The sequence below is a fragment of the Drosophila obscura genome, unplaced genomic scaffold, assembly GCF_018151105.1.
Source record: "Drosophila obscura isolate BZ-5 IFL unplaced genomic scaffold, ASM1815110v1 contig_84, whole genome shotgun sequence".
In the NCBI taxonomy this organism is placed as follows: Eukaryota; Metazoa; Arthropoda; class Insecta; order Diptera; family Drosophilidae; genus Drosophila; species Drosophila obscura.
Genome location: NW_024542877.1, coordinates 659,279 through 665,278, shown reverse-complemented (window position 1 = coordinate 665,278; position 6,000 = coordinate 659,279).

Genomic DNA, 6,000 nt, shown 5'->3' with positions numbered 1-6,000 from the left:
ATGTGCACACATACAGTCGTCGCGACGACTCGGCTCGGCTGTCGCATCGGCAAAGAACCAACTTCGTGTGCCTTCGTATGCTGTATGCATGCAAGAGAGCGGCTGGCTCTAGAGCGCTCTCTCTCTCTAAAAAAATTTCAAGAGAGCCTGGAGCCAGCTCTAGAGCCAGCCTCAAAAATTCGTGTGCAGAAATTTCGTATGGCGTTACGCATCTTATACTTATATTGTCTTTGCCTGCTCCTACTCCTCCTTCCATCTTGGAGCCGTCAGTGTAGATGTTGAGGTGTTGAGTCTGGTCCCGACCCCTTTTCTTATCGTCGGGCCCCATGTATGAGGTTGTTTTTACATCCAGGCCAGTTTGGGGGATCATGTAGTCAGATATACTGGTCATGTCTCGGCCAATTGAACTGTGCCCGAATCCTTGTAGAGACATATTGCCTGATGCTACTAAGCGTTGTGCCGCCTTTCCTGCAGTCAATTGAGCGTGGATGTCCAGGGGGTCGATTCCGATTATGGTTTCGAGAGCTTTTGTTGGGGTTGACCTCAGCGCCCCCGTAATGCAGAGCAGTGCCTGCCGCTGGGTCCTTTCCATAAGCTTATTGTACGTCTTCTTTTCTGTCGCTTACCACCACACTAAGACTCCGTACAGCAGAGTCGGTCGCACCACCGAGATGTAGATCCAGTGCATTAGAGCAGGTGACAGGCCCCATGTGCTGCTTAGCATCTTCTTGGATGCGTATAGCGCAATGGTGGCCTTCTTCACCCTTTCCACTACATTGGGCCCCCATGCCAGCTTGCTATCCAATACTATGCCGAGGTATTTGACTTGTGCTTTCGGGGTCAGCCTGGTTTTATCAATTTTCCGGGGGATCCATGCCGGTACCTTGTATCTCTTGGTAAAGAGGATGAGGTCCGTCTTGTCCGCGTTGATACTGAGTCCTACTTTTCCTGCCCACTCACATATCTCCCTGAGTGTTGATTCCATTATGGAGCTGAGGGTCGATGGACATACTCCCGTAATAATTATGCTTATGTCATCTGCATAGGCTGTTATTTTTGGGGCTCTCCTCTCGAATCTCTTTATTAAGTCGTCGACCACCAGGTTCCACAGGAGGGGCGACAGGACCTCACCTTGTGGTGTGCCTCTATGCGCCCCCCTCACCATGGAAGCGGTGCCCCACTCTGATTGCACTCGTCTGCAACTTAGAAGGTTCTTTATCCAGAGGTTGATTGCGGGATGTGTGTTGGTCGCTTCTAGGCGGTCCATAATAGCGTTCGTAGTGACGTTGTTGAATGCTCCGGATATGTCTACGAACACTCCTAGAGCATACTTTTTATTATGGAGGGCTCTCTCGATGGTGGCTACTAGCGAGTGCAGTGCCGTCTCTACCGATTTCCCTTTGGTGTAGGCATGCTGGTTGGTTGACATCAGTCTCCCTACATCATTCCTGATGTGTAGATCCAGCAGCTTTTCTAGTGTTTTGAGTAGAAAGAATGTAAGGCTTATCGGTCTATAATCCTTGGGGCTCATATGGCTGCACTTTCCTGCCTTTGGAAGGAAGACAATCCTCGAGGTCCTCCATTGGATAGGGATATAGCCTGTGCTCAGGCAAGCTGAGTATATTGCAGAGAGCCATGGGGTGATCACGTCTTTGGTCACCTGTAGCATGGCTGGGAATATACCGTCTAGTCCAGGTGCTTTTGTACCCGCAAAGGAGTCTATAGCCCAGTGGATTTTCTTAGACGATATGAGACCTGTTGGGGGATGCTCTTCCTCAGTTACTAGGTCCTGATGCGTTGTAACGTCAGCAACCTCGGTGCATCCTGGGAAGTGAGCTTCCATTAGTGCTGTTAGGGCTTCTTCACTGCCCTCAGTCCACTGTCCATCTTCTTGCTTCAGCTGACTCTGTATGGTAGGTTGCTTTGATAGCAGCTTCCGAAGTCTAGCCGTTTCTGGGACTTTCTCGATATTGGAGCAGAAGTTCCTCCACGAGTTTCTTTTTGCCCTGCGTATTTCCTTCTTGTACTCCCTGAGTAGGATTTTGTATTCCTCATTGATTATCTCCTCGTCCGCCTGTTTGGCGATTTTGAAGAATTCTTTGAGGTTGTTTCTTTGAAGCGATAAGTCCCGGTTCCACCAAAATGGTTTGGTCCTCTTTTTCGTTCTCGAGGGTGGGCATGATGCGTGGTACGCATCCAGTAGTTCCTTGGACAGGGTCTCTAGGGACGTTTCTTTGTCTTCCGGGGATTTCACTGTGCCCGGGCGAGTCACGAGCTTCGAAGTAACTGTTTTTTTAAACTTTTCCCAGTTTGTGTTTCGGGGGTTTCTATAAACAGTTATCTTCGGAGAGTGTTTAAATTCGCACTTGAATTGAATGTACTTGTGGTCTGAGAAGGATGGTCTTTCAAGGACTCTCCAGCCAGATACCAAAGTACGAGTGTTAAATCTAGTACGTTGGACGAGGTGGGACCTACGAAGGTGTGTTCCTCCCCTACGTTTGCTACATCTAGGTTAGTTGATAGTATGAAGTCTAGAAGTGACTCACCTCTGTCGTTGATGTTGGGGCTTCCCCACACGCTGTGGTGGGCATTGGCGTCCGTACCAACCAGAAGTTGCTGGTCTTTCGGGCTGGCATCCGCCACCAGACTCCTTAGCTCTTCCGGTGGAGCTGGCCTGTCGTGTGCAATATAGCAGGAAGCTACCATAAGGTGCTTTTCCTCGCTTTCTAGCATCACAGCAGTCAGGTCATCAGTGCTGTAATGAGACAAAAGGTAAGCATGGATGCCCTTCCGTACGAGTACGGCGGTTCTGGTCCTGCTTACCGATGGTGAGTGGAAAAGGTTGTAGTTAGAGGACTTTAGTCCGGCCACAGCGTTGCCAGAGGCAATCCATGGCTCCTGGACCAGAGCTATGTCGACGGGTCCTTGCTCCATGGCGATGAGGAGCTCCGTCGACGCGAGTTTGCTTTTATGTAGGTTGAGCTGCAGCACCCTCACTGACATGGGAGGCTGGCTCAACTACACTCGACGGGTTGACTATTACTGTCAGGTCTCCGTCCTCCTCCTCTTCGGAGTCGTCCAGCCCCATACCCTGAGCGGCCTCCACGATGGACTGCCGAGGACCGAGGTCCTTCTCCACCTCGCCTGCCTGCAGGGTGTGCGTGTCCTTGTCTTCGGGGTGGCGCTTTTTGAGGTGGAGGTATACGCTACCCATGCCCCACGCCATCTTCCCGAATCTGGGGTACAGCAGGTCCTCTGCCTCCTTGCTGATTTGGAGGATCGCACTCTGGGCCCCGTTGGGTAGTGGGCTCCCAATGTGCAAGATCCTCCAGTTCGCCGTTGGCACGTCTGGGTTCTGCCGCTGTAGCAGCCTCAGCGCACGGTCTCCTTGGATTGCGATGGGGAAGAGTACCTTCGCCTTTGGTATGGACGGGATTAGCTCCCTGTCCACAACCTCCAGTCTGGCCCCCTCCCACATCGCCTCCATTTGGCAGACCGTTTGCGTCAGCCACTTGAGTGTGGGGTCGTCCATACATTTCAGTATTTTGACCCCGTTAAGCCACCCAGCACCATCGAACGTGGGCATGGGGGCTGTTGGGTCCTCCTCCATTCTTCCGAACAGCGACTCTACGAGCTGCGCGTGCACCATTTTCCACCGCGCCTCCGTCATCTTGCCATTCTCATCGCTCCGGTCAATGAGTGCCACCTTTGGTCACCTCATTGACCTTCGCCTTGGATTTGGGCTTCTTTGCCGTTTTGGGTGGAGGTCCCACCCCCTTGGGCCCGCGTTGCCGCTTGCTCGCCGGAGTGTCCTTACTGACGCTCTCGGTCGAGCGTTGCCTTTTGGTGGCGAGAATCTCCTCCACCTTGTTGGCAAATTCCCCCTTCGTCGCTTTCATTTGCGGCATTTGTGCAAAGTGTAAACGGCCCTCCTCTACCTTCTGCTCGGCCCAGGCTAGCTTGGACTTCTCCTCTTGGGAGATGTCTTCTCTGCCTTGGAGCCGGCTTCGGATCTTGAGCGCCGCCTTGTATTGGGCCTTAGCCTTCATCCCCTCCCTAGAACGCTTCGGCCCTTCCCTGTCAGTATTTACATTTTTGAGCATATGATTTTTTAGAATTTTAGAATTAAAAAAAAAAATTATACATTTTACATTTTTTTTCTACATCTGTTATCTACATCTACATATATTATGTATCTTCTACATCTAACATGTAGATTGTACATGTACCATTTAGATTCTGCACACCAAAAAGTGCGCCCAGCCTGCAAGAACACCTCGGAGCCAGGGGAAAATGTTGAAAGCTCCACCTTCATATCCGCATTAGAGGAGTGATTAAAAAACACTGTGCGCAGCCAACAAAATTCGTACACGATCAGAGAAGAATTTCCGAGCCACGGAACGAAGGCTGATGAACCACATCCAATCCCTACGAATGACTCTTCGAATCAATGACAATAACATATTTTTTTTCTCAATATGCATTGTTAAGCAAGCTCAATTTCAAGCACTGCATGCGGAAACGAGTCCATACAGTTAGTCAAAAGAAGGCTCTTTTATTCTTATTGTAGTACGGAATTGCACTTTCCGTGCAAACTCACCTCCCCCTGCGCTGGCCATGTGCCTGACCGATCTGAGCGACCAGTTCGCCGGTCTCCCCCATTGCTACTGGTGCTGGGACTGGCGCTGCCCAGCACCGCCGCACTCGGCGATTCTTGAGGATGAGGTAATGCCTTCTTGTTGGGCACTGGCCGAGCCAGTGCACTATGGGGAAAATTCCCATTTTTTGGGTATTTAGTCATTTTCTCAAAGTATTAAAATTGATTGTTTTTTTTTGGTAACATATTAAGAAAACTTCAAACTATAAAGTCCAATACCAAAAATATTATATAGCATAGCACTGTTAAGTCTAACAGCTGTTAAAGTCAGCTGTTGCTGCAATATTTTTGCAGCCTATTTTCAAAATGCCACTATTCAAACGCGAAACATTCTTTTTGTGAAATTTAAAAAGGATAGCAATCACACGGGTTTTAACTATGTAATGGTTGTACTAATACTTTGTAGTTGTGCGTGTTCTATTAATATTTTGTAAAAGTAGGAAACGTTCTCAAAGCACATTTCTTGGAAATATATTTCAAGTTCGTGGAGACATATAAAAATAGTATTAGGGTTGACAAGTGTACGTCTAATTGTATGTCGTAGAGCTAATAATTTTGATTTAAAGGCAGTTTGTCTAAATGCACACTTTTGCGCACTATCTGCGCAAATTAATTTTTTTGCAGCGGACTTCGAGTTTTCAAACGCGCAGCTGTTTGATGCATGGCGCAAGGAAAACGGCAAATGCCGTTTAATAAAAACATTCATGTTTTAAAACATGTGCTATATTTAAAGAGTTAAAGTCAAATTGTGTGCCGAAACTTGAATGCCAAATGGAAAAAATGCATGCGGAACAAAACATATATTTTGAAAAAATCATTAAAATTGGTTAATGAGCACAACAAAATTATACAAAAGCGACTCAAATAAGAACAATAATCGACAAATTGGTCATCCAAAGTTGGCTTACTTGTTAAAGGGTTAGGAGCTAAAAAAACAAGCAGCAGCTGTATCAAAAACTCAAGAGCAATGTCTCTTTGTTGATTCAAGCAGCAAGCATAAAGGCCTTGCCCTTCCCATCAATTTTTAAATCCTCTTATTATGTGAAATTGAAGGCCCATATAAAACTTTTGAGGATTTCGAAGATGAATTAAAAAAAAACTAAAAAAATTTCTATTAATATTAAATTATTGTTTCTTTAGCTCCTGAATTTCATCAAAATGAAGTTTTTCCAAAAGTAAAACTTTATTTTTATGTATAAAGGAGTATTATAGTCAATAAATATTAATAAAGATATTCCAATTTTTAATATTATTAAAAAAAATAATTTTTTTTTTTAATTTGTGGGCGGTAACATTCCTACTTTTTCCAATAATGTTTCTAAGGGTGTACATAACATTAATCA